General features: G+C 42.6%; 1 pseudogene; it reads right to left on the bottom strand.

The window, feature by feature from the left end:
* LOC120096933 (uncharacterized) overlaps positions 1-9,364 on the bottom strand; it is a 98,297-nt pseudogene extending 88,933 nt beyond the window's left edge.
* Positions 9,365-17,148: the final 7,784 nt, after the last annotated feature.

The raw sequence follows: 17,148 nt of genomic DNA, 5'->3' as shown, positions 1-17,148 counted from the left end.
GCATATGCATGGGCCACATGTGGGGCAGGCTCTGAATGGGTGGGTGTTCCTTCAGTCTCTGTTTTAATCTTTGCCTCTCCCTTCCCTGCCAAGGGTATTCTTTTTCCTCATTTAAAGAAGGAGTGAAGCATTCACATTTTGATCATCCGTCTTGAGTTTCGTTTGTTCTAGGGATCTAGGGTAATTCAAGCATTTGGGCTAATACCCACTTATCAATGAGTGCATACCATGTATGTCTTTCTGTGATTGGGTTAGCTCACTCAGGATGATATTTTCCAGTTCCAACCATTTGCCTACGAATTTCATAAAGTCGTTGTTTTTGATAGCTGAGTAATATTCCATTGTGTAGATGTACCACATTTTCTGTATCCATTCCTCTGTTGAAGGGCATCTGGGTTCTTTCCATTTTCTGGCTATTATAAATAAGGCTGCGATGAACATAGTGGAGCACGTGTCTCTTTTATATGTTGAGGCATCTTTTGGGTATATGCCCAAGAGAGGTATAGCTGGATCCTCAGGCAGTTCAATGTCCAATTTTCTGAGGAACCTCCAGACTGATTTCCAGAATGGTTTTACCAGTCTGCAATCCCACCAACAATGGAGGAGTGTTCCTCTTTCTCCACATCCTCACCAGCATCTGCTGTCACCTGAGTTTTTGATCTTAGCCATTCTCACTGGTGTGAGGTGAAATCTCAGGGTTGTTTTGATTTGCATTTCCCTTATGACTAAAGATGTTGAATATTTCTTTAGGTGTTTCTCAGCCATTCAGCATTCCTCAGCTGTGAATTCTTTGTTTAGCTCTGAACCCCATTTTTTAATAGGGTTATTTGTTTCCCTGCGGTCTAACTTCTTGAGTTCTTTGTATATTTTGGATATAAGGCCTCTATCTGTTGTAGGATTGGTAAAGATCTTTTCCCAATCTGTTGGTTGCCGTTTTGTCCTAACCACAGTGTTCTTTGCCTTACAGAAGCTTTGCAGTTTTATGAGATCCCATTTGTCGATTCTTGATCTTAGAGCATAAGCCATTGGTGTTTTGTTCAGGAAATTTTTTCCAGTGCCCATGTGTTCCAGATGCTTCCCTAGTTTTTCTTCTATTAGTTTGAGTGTGTCTGGTTTGATGTGGAGGTCCTTGATCCACTTGGACTTAAGCTTTGTACAGGGTGATAAGGATGGATCGATCTGCATTCTTCTACATGTTGCCCACCAGTTGAACCAGCACCATTTGCTGAAAATGCTATCTTTTTTCCATTGGATGGTTTTGGCTCCTTTGTCAAAAATCAAGTGACCATAGGTGTGTGGGTTCATTTCTGGGTCTTCAATTCTATTCCATTGGTCTATCTGTCTGTCTCTGTACCAATACCATGCAGTTTTTATCACTATTGCTCTGTAATACTGCTTGAGTTCAGGGATAGTGATTCCCCCTGAAGTCCTTTTATTGTTGAGGATAGCTTTAGCTATCCTGGGTTTTTTGTTATTCCAGATGAATTTGCAAATTGTTCTGTCTAACTCTTTGAAGAATTGGATTGGTATTTTGATGGGGATTGCATTGAATCTGTAGATTGCTTTTGGTAAAATGGCCATTTTTACTATATTAATCCTGCCAATCCATGAGCATGGGAGATCTTTCCATCTTCTGAGGTCTTCTTCAATTTCTTTCCTCAGTGTCTTGAAGTTCTTATTGTACAGATCTTTTACTTGCTTGGTTAAAGTCACACCGAGGTACTTTATATTATTTGGGTCTATTATGAAGGGTGTCGTTTCCCTAATTTCTTTCTCGGCTTGTTTCTCTTTTGTATAGAGGAAGGCAACTGATTTATTTGAGTTAATTTTATACCCAGCCACTTTGCTGAAGTTGTTTATCAGCTTTAGTAGTTCTCTGGTGGAACTTTTGGGATCACTTAAATATACTATCATGTCATCTGCAAATAGTGATATTTTGACCTCTTCTTTTCCGATCTGTATCCCCTTGACCTCCTTTTGTTCTCTGATTGCTCTGGCTAGAATTTCAAGAACTATATTGAATAAGTAGGGAGAGAGTGGGCAGCCTTGTCTAGTCCCTGATTTTAGTGGGATTGCTTCAAGTTTCTCTCCATTTAGTTTATTGTTAGCAACTGGTTTGCTGTATATGGCTTTTACTATGTTTAGGTATGGGCCTTGAATTCCTATTCTTTCCAGGACTTTTATCATGAAGGGGTGTTGAATTTTGTCAAATGCTTTCTCAGCATCTAATGAAATGATCATGTGGTTCTGTTCTTTCAGTTTGTTTATATAATGGATCACGTTGATGGTTTTCCGTATATTAAACCATCCCTGCATGCCTGGGATGAAGCCTACTTGATCATGGTGGATGATTGTTTTGATGTGCTCTTGAATTCGGTTTGCCAGAATTTTATTGAGTATTTTTGCGTCGATATTCATAAGGGAAATTGGTCTGAAGTTCTCTTTCTTTGTTGTGTCTTTGTGTGGTTTAGGTATAAGAGTAATTGTGGCTTCGTAGAAGGAATTCGGTAGTGCTCCATCTGTTTCAATTTTGTGGAATAGTTTGGATAATATTGGTATGAGGTCTTCTATGAAGGTCTGATAGAATTCTGCACAAACCCATCTGGACCTGGGCTCTTTTTGGTTGGGAGACCTTTAATGACTGCTTCTATTTCCTTAGGAGTTATGGGGTTGTTTAATTGGTTTATCTGTTCCTGATTTAACTTCGATACCTGGTATCTGTCTAGGAAATTGTCCATTTCCTGAAGATTTTCAAATTTTGTTGAATATAGGTTTTTATAGTAAGATCTGATGATTTTTTGAATTTCCTCTGAATCTGTAGTTATGTCTCCCTTTTCATTTCTGATTTTGTTAATTTGGACGCACTCTCTGTGTCCTCTCATTAGTCTGGCTAAGGGTTTATCTATCTTGTTGATTTTCTCAAAGAACCAACTTTTGGTTCTGTTGATTCTTTCTATGGTCCTTTTTGTTTCTACTTGGTTGATTTCAGCTCTGAGTTTGATTATTTCCTGCCTTCTACTCCTCCTGGGTGTATTTGCTTCTTTATGTTCTAGAGCTTTTAGGTGTGCTGTCAAGCTGCTGACATATGCTCTTTCCTGTTTCTTTCTGCAGGCACTCAGCGCTATGAGTTTTCCTCTTAGCACAGCTTTCATTGTGGCCCATAAGTTTGGGTATGTTGTATCTTCATTTTCATTAAATTCTAAAAAGTTTTTAATTTCTTTCTTTATTTCTTCCTTGACCAGGTTATCATTGAGTAGAGCATTGTTCAATTTCCACGTATATGTGGGCATTATTCCCTTATTGTTATTGAAGACCAGTTTTAGGCCGTGGTGGTCCGATAGCATGCATGGGATTATTTCTATCTTTCCATACCTGTTGAGGCCCATTTTTTGACCAATTATATGGTCAATTTTGGAGAAAGTACCACGAGGAGCTGAGAAGAAGGTATATCCTTTTGCTTTAGGATAGAATGTTCTATAAATATCCGTTAAGTCCATTTGGCTCATGACTTCTCTTAGTCTGTCGACATCACTGTTTAATTTCTGTTTCCATGATCTGTCCATTGATGAGAGTGGGGTGTTGAAATCTCCCACTATTATTGTGTGAGGTGCAATGTGTGTTTTGAGCTTTAGTAAGGTTTCTTTTACGTATGTAGGTGCCCTTGTATTTGGGGCATAGATATTTAGGATTGAGAGTTCATCTTGGTGGATTTTTCCTTTGATGAATATGAAGTGTCCTTCCTTATCTTTTTTGATGACTTTTAGTTGGAAATTGATTTTATTTGATATTAGAATGGCTACTCCAGCTTGCTTCTTCTGACCATTTGCTTGGAAAGTTGTTTTCCAGCCTTTCACTCTGAGGTAGTGTCTGTCTTTGTCTCTGAGGTGTGTTTCCTGTAGGCAGCAGAATGCAGGGTCCTCGTTGCGTATCCAGTTTGTTAATCTATGTCTTTTTATTGGGGAGTTGAGGCCATTGATATTGAGAGATATTAAGGAATAGTGATTATTGTTTCCCTTTATATTCATATTTGGATGTGAGGTTATGTTTGTGTGCTTTCATTCTCTTTGTTTTGTTGCCAAGACGATTAGTTTCTTGCTTCTTCTAGGGTATAGCTTGCCTCCTTATGTTGGGCTTTACCCTTTATTATCCTTTGTAGTGCTGGATTTGTAGAAAGATATTGTGTAAATTTGGTTTTGTCATGGAATATCTTGGTTTCTCCATCTATGTTAATTGAGAGTTTTGCAGGATACTGTAACCTGGGCTCGCATTTGTGTTCTCTTAGGGTCTGTATGACATCTGTCCAGGATCTTCTGGCCTTCATAGTTTCTGGCGAGAAGTCTGGTGTGATTCTGATAGGTCTCCCTTTATATGTTACTTGACCTTTTTCCCTTACTGCTTTTAATATTCTTTCTTTTTTGTGCGTTTGGTGTTTTGACAATTATGTGACGGGAGGTGTTTCTTTTCTGGTCCAATCTATTTGGAGTTCTGTAGGCTTCTTGTATGTCTATGGGTATTTCTTTTTTTAGGTTAGGGAAGTTTTCTTCTATGATTTTGTTGAAGATATTTACTGGTCCTTTGAGCTGGGAGTCTTCACTCTCTTCTATACCTATTATCCTTAGGTTTGATCTTCTCATTGAGTCCTGGATTTTCTGTATGTTTTGGACCAGTAGCTTTTTCCGCTTTACATTATCTTTGACAGTTGAGTCAATGATTTCTATGGAATCTTCTGCTCCTGAGATTCTCTCTTCCATCTCTTGTATTCTGTTGGTGAAGCTTGTATCTACAGCTCCTTGTCTCTTCTTTTGGTTTTCTATATCCAGGGTTGTTTCCATGTGTTCTTTCTTGATTGCTTCTATTTCCATTTTTAATTCCTTCAACTGTTTGATTGTGTTTTCCTGGAATTCTTTCAGGGATTTTTGTGTCTCCTCTCTATGGGCTTCTACTTGTTTATTTATGTTTTCCTGGAATTCTTTCAGGGATTTTTGTGTCTCCTCTCTATGGGCTTCTACTTGTTTATTTATGTTTTCCTGGAATTCTTTCAGGGATTTTTGCGATTCTTTCAGGCATTTTTGCGATTCCTCTCTGTAGGCTTCTACTTGTTCTCTAAGGGAGTTCTTCATGTCTTTCTTGAAGTCCTCCAGCATCATGATCAAATATGATTTTGAAACTAGATCTTGCTTTTCTGGTGTGTTTGGATATTCCATGTTTGTTTTGATGGGAGAATTGGGCTCCGATGATGCCATGTAGTCTTGGTTTCTGTTGCTTGTGTTCCTGCCCTTGCCTCTGGCCATCAGATTATCTCTAGTGTTACTTTGTTCTGCTATTTCTGACAGTGGCTAGACTGTCCTATAAGCCTGTGTGTCAGGAGTGCTGTAGACCTGTTTTCCTCTCTTTCAGTCAGTTATGGGGACAGAGTGTTCTGCTTTCAGGCGTGTAGTTTTTCCTCTCTACAGGTCTTCAGCTGTTCCTGTGGGCCTGTGTCTTGAGTTCACCAGGCAGCTTTCTTGCAGCAGAAAATTTGGTCTTACCTGTGGTCCTGAGGCTCAAGTTCGCTCGTGGGGTGCTGCCCACGGGCTCTCTGCAGCGGCAGCAACCAGGAAGACCTGTGCCGCCCCTTCTGGGAGCTTCAGTGCACCAGGGTTCCAGATGGTCTTTGGCTTTTTCCTCTGGCGTCCGAGATGTGTGTGCAGGGAGCAGTCTCTTCTGGTTTCCCAGGCTTGTCTGCCTCTCTGAAGGTTCAGCTCTCCCTCCCACGGGATTTGGGTGCAGAGAACTGTTTATCCGGTCTGTTTCTATCAGGTTCCGGTGGTGTCTCAGGCAGGGGTCCTGCTGCTCCTGGGCCCTCCCCCACGGGAGCCCAGTGGCCTTATACAGTTTCCTCTTGGGCCAGGGATGTGGGCAGGGGTGAGCAGTGTTGGTGGTCTCTTCCGCTCTGCAGCCTCAGGAGTGCCCACCTGACCAGGCGGTTGGGTCTCTCTCTCACCGGGTCTGGGAGCAGAGAGCTGCTGCAGGCCGGGATCCGCGGGTGTGGGACTTCCGGTAAACACAGAACGTGCCCGGTCCTAGAGAAATTCTGCTTCCGTGTGTCCCAAGCTCACCAGGCAGCTTTCTTGCAGCAGAAAATTTGGTCTTACCTGTGGTCCCGAGGCTCAGGTTCGCTCGTGGGGTGCTGCCCAGGGGCTCTCTGCAGCGGCAGCCAGGTAGTTTTTATTAACGAGATCTCGGGCTGACACCGAGGTCTCGGGCCGACACGCCACGCATCTCACGCAGGAGATAGAGGAGCCGACCCTGAACTTCTAAAGGCAGGGGTTTATATAGGGAAAGCCAGGGGATTTCGCCAGGTTACACATGATTGGCTGATTCAAATGGTGCGCAGTTACTTTTGGCGCGGGATTACATCAGCAAAGAGTACGTGCTATCTAGCCGCTCAGCAATGTGGGTAGGGTGACTCATCTCACTCAGCAGGGGGATGACCCATCCTCAGGGAGTGAAGGAAGGGGAGGGGGTGGCTCCAGCTGGTGAGCCCTATCTCAAATTCTCTCAGGCATGTTCGGACTTTGTTTATGACTAACTTTTTGAAATTTAACTCTTCATTGACACATACAAACATTCACACAGACAACACACAAACACACATACACACATACAACAGCACAAATTGTTTGAAACTAGAAAATTTTTGTTTTTACCCAGAATTGGAGTATGTGCATACCCATGAGATATTGTTATAGAATAGAACCCACCGAGTATAACAGCCACCATTTTCATGAGATGTATGTCTCTCACACACCTATGGTCTGAGGGTGTCATTTTATACATTTTCACACAGACACAGTGTTTGGATTCCAGGTATGGGAATTTCCCACTTGCAGCCAGACAATATTTAATATATTTTAGATTGCAAAGCATTCTGGGTTTTCTGCTGTACAATGCTCAGTGTGGGCTAGGGAAATGTCCCGGTGGGTAAAACTCCAGTTAGGAAAGCTTGGGAGCCTGAGTTCAACTCTCCAGAGTCCAGGTACAGCTAATGGTGAGGCAAATTTATAACTCAAGGGCTCCTATGTTGTCCTGGCTGGATTTTTTGTCGCCTGATAGAAGCTTGAACAGTGGTTCTCAACCATCCTAACGCTGCAATATTTTAATACCATTCCTCATGTTGTGGAGACCCTCAGCCATTAAATTATTCCATTACTACTTCATGGCTATAATTTTGACACTGTTGTGAATCATAATGTCAATATCTGATATACAGGGTATATGATATGTGATCCCCAAAGGGGCCATGACCCAAAGGTTGAGAACCTCTGGGCTAAAGTCATCAGAGAATGCAGAACTTCAATTAAGAAAATGCTATAGGCAAACCTGTGGGACACTTTTAGTGACTGAGGGGAAGGGCCCATCCCATTTGGGCAATGGCATCCCTGGGCAAGTGACCCTGGGGTGTATACAAAACAGGTTGAGCAAGCCACAGTGTGCAGCTTGTAAGCAGTGATCCTCAGTGGTCTCTGCTTCAGTGCCTGTGTCCAGACTCCTGCCTTGACTTCCTGCCCTGACTTCCTTCAGTAGATTGTGCTATGGAACTGCAAGGTGAAATAAATCCTTTCCTTCCCAGTTCCTTTTGGTCATGGTGTTTTATTCCAGCAACAGAAATATTGCAAGACAGGACGCTGCTGGCCAGTTAGCCTGGCACACACACCAGTGAACAAAGAGACCCTGTTCAATCAAGTGATGGTGGGTGAGCATCAACAACCGAGGTTGCCCTCTGGCCTCCACGTGTGCACCATGAAATACATGTCTGTACTCATATAGATGTGCGCACACACATACATGCACAGCACACACCTCAGACATAGAGCAAAGAAAGCTCAGCTTGTGTGTGTGTGTGTGTGTGTGTGTGTGTGTGTGTGTGTGTGTGTGTTTGTGTGGTATTTTAAACCTTTCTTAATCCTACAGAACTAGTGTGGTTATCCCTCAACAGGTCTGGTCAGCCAATAACTAAACCACTACCACAGCTGGTGAGGGCTGAAACTTCATCCAGATCAACAGCCAGTGCTGTTCCTCTGTCTAGGGAATGATGGCTCCTGAGTGGAAAGCTACCTGGGGGACAGTTATCCAGAGCTTTACACACTGTTTCACAGAATGGTTTTCAAATACGATAGTTCCTTTACCTCTCACAGTTACCATACGGCCACACAGATCCCCTTAGAGCTGTGTTCAGTCCCTGTGCTCTTTCCTTGTTTGCACTGGTTGTTGAGCTGTTCTCACTGAAGCAGCCAAATGCTGCTCCACTATGTCATGGACTAAGCTACTGTTTGCCTTTCTCACACCATAAGGTGCTGCACTTAGTTTGGAGCTGTAGTTTGCAAAGGTCATAGATTGAGGGGTTCAGGTTTATAGGCCAAGGTCCCACATAATGGGTGTCTGGTAGACACTAATAGAACCGGAGATAAACACATCCCTGCAGAGTTTTATTTCTTATTTTAGGACTACAGGGGTTTTGTCTACATGTATGTCTATGTGCTATGAGCTGTGTAGTTCCTGTGGAGACAGAAGAGGGAGTCTGATCCTGGGAATTGGACCCTAGTCCTCTGGAAGAGAGTAGCTAATGATGGCTTCTGAGCCATGTCTCCCCCCACCAATCCACCCCTACAATTCTGATTGATAAAAGTAAAGATGTAATCCCTGGTTACACCTTTTGAGGCATATACCTAATAAAAAGGACTTAATTCTTTTCAATAATTTGAATATATCTTAGCTTAATTAGGGCTCAAAGTCTTTGATGTCAGTCAGGAAACTGACTACAGACATTCATTTGTACAAACCTCTTTTAATTCCGTGTTGCATCTAGAAGTGAAAAGAGGGCAGAGGTGGCCTGTGGGCTATAGTTTGGGAAATGCTGATTTAGCACGGTTGTGCAGATGCGATCCCTGAAACAGTTTCTTCACCAACCCTCTCTGCTGTCATTTCTCTATGATTCTGGAAACCAAGTGAATGGGATTCTTGCCATCTCATTGGCCAGGAGAGAAAAGAACAGATCAAGAAGGTAAGGAAACAACTGGCTACTTCAAACCTCTCAGCCTCTGTTGCCAACCCTTGGCCCTTACCCGGGGCACCAGGATCTACAAAAACCAGTGTCTTGTTTTTCTTTCTTTTTTTTCCCTGAACTAAACTGTGTTTATCACTAACCTCTGTAATCTCCTGGAGATGAAGTAACTTTTTTCTTCTCTTTGTCTCTTTCCAGGCCAAATTCTGGAAGGTCTTGTGGGGTTACCGGAGAGGACAGAGTCTCATCTTTGCTATTCATGATGTCTGTTGTCTCTAGGTCATGATTTCCTTGGGATGAAGGATCATTTGTCTTCAGCATGCTTCAGAAACTCCACAACGATGACACAGTGGGTAAAAGTGCTTGCTATACCACTGAACTGAGAATAGGACCCCCGTTGAAGGAATCAGAGAAAGAACTGGAAGAGCTTGAAGGGGCTCGAGACCCCATATGTACAACAATGCTAAGCAACCAGAGCTTCCAGGGACTAAGCCACTACCTAAAGACTATACATGGACTGACCCTGGACTCTGACCTCATAGGTAGCAATGAATATCCTAGTAAGAGCACCAGTGGAAGGAGAAGCCCTGGGTCCTGCTAAGACTGAACCCCCAGTGAACTAGACTGGTGGGGGGAGGGCGGCAATGGGGGGAGGGTTGGGAGGGGAACACCCATAAGGAAGGGGAGGGGGGAGGGGGATGTTTGCCCGGATACCGGGAAAGGGAATAACACTCGAAATGTATATAAGAAATACTCAAGTTAATAAAAAAAAAAAAAAAAAGAAGCATGGATAATCCTGAGAGCTCAGGGGAGACTGCAACTTCTGCTCACATTCCTGGCCCAAGAGGAACCTGCCTAGTAGCTTCTGGATATAGGAATATAGGAGCAGTCAGCGGGAGGAATCTGCTGATTTCTGCCTGCGTCCTGAACTGAACTGGACCGGTCTCACAGCTCCCTGCACCCAAAGCCCATGAGGGAGAGAGCTGGACCCTCAGAAGTACAGAGAAACTTGAGAGGTCAGAGGAGACAACTACTTCTGCTCACATTCCTGACCAAGAGGGACCTGCCTAGTCCCCTTTGTGCTCTCTGAGCACAGGAACCTAGGAGCAGGAACCTTCAGGGTCTGCCTTTGCCAAGAGCTGAAAGCCAGTCATCAGAAGTGCCTAGACACCATCTCAGCCTAATTAAAAGGCAGACCCTTTTGACCTTCGCCCCTCTCTTCTCTCTCTTTCCCCCCTTCACCCCCGTCATCCACTTTGCCCTTTTCTGTCCTGACAATAAACCTCTCTCATGAGGAACTGTAAAAAAAAAAAAAAGTGCTTGATATGCAAGCCTGAAGAGATGGGTTCACGCTGTAAAACACAAGAAAGTGGAAGGAGAGAACTGACTTCCCATATTTGTCCTCTGACTTCCACATACCCACACCATGTACTCCCCAGCATCAGATGCACAAAATAATAGATTTTTTAGTTTAATATTATTTTTAATTAGAAATATCTGGAAAGCTGGGTAGAGATAGCACATAAATTTAATGCTAGCAAGCCAATTTTTGTTTTGTTTTTTTTAACTACCACACCAAATTGCTCTGCACCTAAAATGTTAATGCTATGCTCTATAATGCTCTCTCTACTGTATTAGTCAATGCTTTTATTCTTATCAACCATGCCAAAGGAGATACATTATTTATTTACAAATAAGGAAAAAGAGACATAGAGAAGTTGAGCTGTTTGTACTCATATAACAAACACATGATGGGTGTAGGATGCTTCCTGATCTTTGGATTTCCTAAGCCTCTACTTTGGAGAGGACATGGAGAAGTGAGAGAAACAGTAGGGAACCTGCAGTTTCCATGATAAACTCAGAAGCTGAAGCCCTTCATCACTCAGAAACATCCCACCCTCTATATTCCTGTGGTCAATCAATTACTCATCCTCTGGTCTGCTCCAGTATCATTTCGGCAAGTTTGGCAAAATTTGTTAGCAAATTCATATAGACTTGTCATCTGTATTTCACTCCTCTAAATACATATATGTGCACACACACACACACACACACACACACACACACACACGGAGAGAGAGAGAGAGAGAGAGAGAGACAGAGACAGAGACAGAGACAGAGACAGAGACAGAGACAGAGACAGAGAGACAGAGAGGCTTTTTTTGTCCTTAAATTGAGAAATAAAATTACTTAGAGATTTTGAAATCTTTGTAGATCTTGGCTAGTCTTTCTAACATTGTAGGTCCTTGTGGGAGTCAAGAGAGGTTTCTCTGTTGTGCTGGGGAATGGGCTTCAATAAAACCTAATTTTAATTTTACACTGGATGTAGCTTAAACCCTAGGGATCAGGTTGAAATCTGAACTTGCCTGTGTGTGATGACTCTAGAGTAAATAAACAGCAGAACCCGTCACTGTTATCCTGGTTGCAGGCTGTGGGGCTCCACAGGTTCTGAGCCTTTTCAGGAGTTTGGTCCTGGCTGTAAAGCAGTTCTTGGCAGGTGTGATTGGTTAAGCTTCCTTCATAGCAGAGCCCTAGCTGGGAATTAGAATAAAATGTGTAGGATGTTTATTTTGAGATTAACATCTAGAGAGGGAAAGCTGGGCTGACAAAGAGACAGGATTTTGATCCTTCTGGCCAGAGTCCTTCACTGGACCCCTGGAATTACTGCATCATGGCTACACTATTATTGGCTTTGTTTTAGCTGTCTGTACCTTGGTCTCAGAGTCTTAATTCATCCTTTTGAAGACTCAGCAGTCTTCAAATACTTCTTGGAAGTTCTTTGGTTTTGTTCCAAACCTAAGTTACTGTCTCTCAGGCTCTGTGAAAAGCTCACAGTTCTTACTGTATGATAAATTTATTGTATATTATATATTGTATATTGTCTCTTAAGGGCTTTGCCTTTCTGCCTCCAAGCTTGGCACGATACAGTCTTAATGAGTATTTCCCGAATGAGTGAAAAATACATGATGCCTCCAACTATCTTTCCATACCTAGACAAAAAGAAATGGTTCCTGAGTCTTAACCAATTTGAGGTTCTTATTCTAGGAAGCAAAGATCCATGCAACTATTAGGCAGACTCTATGTTAAATAAATGCAAATTGAATGAAGCAAGTCTTGGACCCAACATTATTTTAGATACCTAAAGGGAGCACTAGAAGAAGATGTAAATAACACTGTTTCTGTATCTGTGATATCAGTTGATGCTAATTTATTAATCATAAAATATTACAAGCTTATGTTTCATCAGGACAGACTCTGGGATAAACAATCAGATGTTTTAAACACCCACTTTTCAGAATGAATGGTTATCACTAGAGTGGAAAGGAGGGGAGGAGAAATTACTTCTTTCTGTGATCATCTTGAACACAAACAAAAACAACACGACATTATGGTCCAATAACAACAAGCAGTATATACTCTACCCAAGTCCATAAGCTTGGGAAGACAAGAGGGTGCTGGCGGTAAGAGAAAGGGGATGGCACTTAGGCTCAGAGTGAGTTAAACTGACAGGAAGACACTGATCTTTGTGTTAAAATCCTCTTCTGTACCTTTTTTTTTTTCGATTTGGAAAAGATTATTACAAATGACAAAAGCACAGATGAGCTAACCTGATCTTTTATCTCAGTGTCTACTTCTCAAGCTTCATTTTCACAGCTGTAGAAGCTCATGGGTGCTGGGGATTGGGAAATTGCTTCAGATTATATCCCAGGGTAAATTAACTCATGCATCAAGACAGCAATAGGAAGGAAATGGAAATGTTGATTCATATGTCTGTTATGACAAAGAGTGAGGAACACATGCTGATCTGAAGCATAAGGGACAGATACGCTGAGATTTTGTGCCTATGAATACACACAGTTGGGGAACAGCGTGCATGATCTTGCTCCTGCCATGCCTACTGGTCTAACTGGGCCGGATCTGGGTAGCTGGGTGGTGCAGTCTTATGGCAGAGACTGCCTTATCATTGACCAGACCAGTTTCCTCATTTCTGGCACTCACATAAAATACATTCCTTGTTCTCCTGGTTTTATCAAATTGCTGAGTTCTAACCTTCCTACTGCTGTCTAGTCTCTGATGCTTTTCTCTGCCATGGCTGAACAGAGGCCATCTGAGGTCCTAGGAACAAGTGAACCTGGAGAGAACCTTGGCCTCAGAGTGACAGTGTAGGATGCTTACTCCCTACATTGGAATACACATTTGGATCATGTGTAAACCAAGCAAACACAAATAGCACTATTATGTCATGCTGGTGAGAATTTAAAATTTAACTTAGAGTATATTAGGATGTTTGGGATTAGCGTAATACTGTGACCGTGTCACCTTGCATTTCCTCTGCAAGGGAAACTGATAAAGCTGAGTCTTTAATTAGACATCCATCAGCTGTACTGTCAGTGATATTGGTGGAGAACTAGCAGAATTGCCCACAGTACAAATGGTGCAGGGCTTGCAGAGTGATCAGGAGAAAGGAGGACTGAAATGATTTCCCGGAATTTGTCATTTGAAAGTCACTGTTGGTTTGTAAGAGCCCAGTGTAGGGTCACTATCGGATTGCAGATGTAGGGATGCAGGAATTATGAATCTCCAGAGGCCGAAGGGGAATCTTGGGTGTGAAGGAACGAAATGGAAACATGAGAAGCTTCTTCACACCCAGCAAGAGCTGTTCATAGTCTGAGTTTACAACAGGAAATGGGGTTGGGTGTGGTAGAGAGGCGCATTGAGCAAGGAGGGCTCCATGTTAAGATAACTTGATGTTTTAGTATTCCTTAAAATCTCAGTAAGTTTGGAGCCCCACATTCCTTCATCTTCCCAGTGACGTGTTAGGGTTTGGGACTCGCTGAAGGCAGACCCCAGCCTCAAATAAAATATAAGCACGAAGAGAGTTTATTCTGCAGGAAAGGCCAGCATGCAGGGGTCACCACATCAAAATGGCAACCCAGAAAAAGATGCTCAGGCTTCTTTCATAGGCAACTGGGGTAGTTTCCCAGAAGGGTTAGGTAATCTCTAATATGATTGGTAGAGGCCAAAGCCCTGGAGTCAGTACAATGTATTGGCTACGATGTCAGTGTGAGGTAATCTAAAACCCCATTGGTGTGGTGGAAGGACGCCCCATATGGACTGCATTCCTGCCTCAAGAATGAGAAACCACAGCATAGGCTGCCCAGCACAGATGTCCAATCCTGAGGTAAGTTTTCTCCCATTCCCATGGCCATCTTCTGGATGCTCCTCGGGTGGGGGATTTTATTCTCTTATTCCTGGATGTTGGGTCTGTTGCTGGAGCAGATGGCTTATGGCCTAGTTTCCTGGTCGGCTCCTGGCACTGATGACCTATGGCGTCCTTTTTGAGTGGAGCCAAAATGAGAAAAATATACCCCTTCAGAGGTTTCTCAAGAGGAGAAACACTATACCAAAAGAGGAACTGGTATTCTAAATTTTACAGGCTGTATAAAGGACTATCAATTAAAGATTTAAATAATACCAAGCAATCAATACTTTCAAGATCTGGGGAACAGAATGAAGCTAGTCCATCAGAGCTGGGAAGATGGTTCATTGCACAATGTATGTGCTCTAAGGTGTGAGGACCAGTGTTTGAATAAATTTGATAGCTCGCCTCTCATCCCATGGAAGATTCAGGAAGCAGAGACAGGATCCTCAGGGTAAGATGGCTAGCTAGACCATAAAAGGGCAAGCTCCTAGGTCCAGGAACAGATGATGCCTCAGGAAATTAAGTGGAGAACAACAGAGAAAGGAACCTAGCAGTCAGCCCATTCAAGTTGTCCTCTGTCTTCACATGCAGAAGGTAACATGTGCTTGCACACATGAATAAATCATCAGAGAAAGAAAGGAAGAAATATTATTTTACAAGGAAAGAAGAGCTACTCGGCTAGTCAGTTGCTTTACCACAAGGAGCCTACTGATGTAGAGTCAAAGGCCAACAAAGGCTCTTCAAAGCAATCATTAGTTCTATACTCATATTTTTAGTACATTCCTCAGAAACTCTTCTATCTGTACATACCAACTTTGAAAGTTCATAAGCAGTAAGAATTCAATTAAGAGAATATAAAAAACAAAAACTAAAAACCTAATGAAGAATTATTAAATTTGTGCTGTGGAGCACACAAAGGGTTTGAGCCATTAGAAGAATGGGTCTTTGGTTTTGAATTAGTGGGTGGTAAATATAAAAGTATATACTGATTTGAATGGTGGGTTATTTTGTAAGAAATAGATGTTTAGTTTTTCTGCTGGCTTTATATCTCCTAAATATTATGATTCCCCAAATGAGGAAGTGCTGAGTGTATCTTTTATTCTAATAGTTTTGGGGACAGTTTATGACATAAGTATCTGAGACCTCTGGGATCTCTATACAATAGGAGTATGTGTGTATGCCATGAGATGACTAGTGACAGCCATCAAAGGCACAAATTAGAGATGAGAGACTGCGTATAGAACCAAGCTTTACCTCCAATCACCCTCTGACTTAGCTGTGAATAGCTGTAGCTAGGCTCTGTGTCTGTGATCCCAGTGGTGACGTGGAGTTCAGCAGAGAGCCCTGAGCAAAGCAGCCACTAGCAGCCATGTCTGGGATCTCTTGGTCCAGGAAGTCTTTCATCCTTGGAAGAAGATTAATGTCAGCTGTTGGGAACATGCCTAGACTTGGTTCTTAGGAAAGGAAGAAAGGGTCAACCTTACTAACCCTGGGGGAACAAGAAAACCCCATCTGCTAGAGAAGTTTCCTCCTGGAAGGCTCTGGGCATAAACTGCAGCAGACAACTTAGGTACATAAGACCCTGTGAGCAGACACAAGAGAGAGAACAAAAGGACACAGGACCAAGCATCATTACAGATGAAAAATGGAAAAACCAGTCGGAACACAACAGTGCCAATGAGAGGGAGACAAACAAAAACCACTCAACAGCCACAGGCACTTAGAGACCTAAGTGCAGTTTATGGAGATCTTCTCAAGTAAAATCTCAAGTTTCAAACAGGATTTAGCAGAACCAACAGAGAATCAGATCACCCCTGAGGCCTCAAAGTTTTCTTTGCTTATCTGGTTGTTTATCATGAGGCCAGTTCCTTCTGGATATTACTCTTGGAACTTTACTGGTGTCTGTCTGAACTCCAACAGGGCTCATGAATTTGGTTTTGCAGTCTTTAACAGCTCTCTGTGTGTAGCAGAGTTTGCTTTGCAAGCTACTGTCTCATTCCTAGGGTTGTAGAGAGTTGACCGAGCTCTGCAAACTTTCAACAGGCAATGCCATACAGGCCTCTGTGGAACTCAGCTTCCCTATGGGTCAGGAAGGCTGATTTACCAGGAGCCTGGGGCCTTGTTGGGAGCTATGCCCTTAAAACCCTCCATTATTGATGTTAATATTATAGTTAGAGTGAATAAGATAAAAGAAAAATGCTAAAATGAAAATATGATGACTGGGTTCATTAAGAGGTCAGGACAATAGAAAATCCCCAGCCAGCTGCAGAAGGCTAATACAAATGTGGTGGTCAGGTTGCCTCATGATATGACAAACTTGTGACCTTTCTGAGAAACAAGCATTCTGTTGATGTCAGCCGATTGCCTGACCCCCAAGGACCCACAGTGTCCTTGGCTTTCGGAAGTATTTCCCGCTTCCCCCCCTCCTTCTGCTACCCCTGCTATGGTATAAATTCAGCCTTGGGGAAAAATAAAATTTGTCGCCTTGATCAGACTCTTGTCTTGATGTCCTTCTTTGAGTCTCTTGTCCCCCATTCTCTCCTCGGTGGTCCCCAACCTCCGCTGACTGGTTCTTTACTTTCATCTGACTTTGGTCATGCTCTGTCAAAACATGTCTCTCTTTTTCTCCTTGCAACTTTTGCGCAACCCTCTTTGTTGATATGTGGAAATACATACATATATACCTATGTAGATACATGTATATATTAAAAAAATGTTAAGGGGTCTAGAATTGTTTGGAGTTTTTGGTCTGCATTAAGACATGTGTTTGTGTAGTTGTGGGTGCATGTTGAGGCTAGAGTTTGATTTGGGTGTCCGTGCATCATTCTCCACAATATATTTTGAAACAGGGTTTGTTTCTAAACCTTGGGGGTTGCTGATTTGCCTACATTGGCTGACCAGC

This window comes from Rattus norvegicus, chromosome 15 (genome assembly GCF_036323735.1).
Source record: "Rattus norvegicus strain BN/NHsdMcwi chromosome 15, GRCr8, whole genome shotgun sequence".
Classification (NCBI taxonomy): Eukaryota; Metazoa; Chordata; class Mammalia; order Rodentia; family Muridae; genus Rattus; species Rattus norvegicus.
This window is presented reverse-complemented; position numbering and strand designations above follow the sequence as displayed.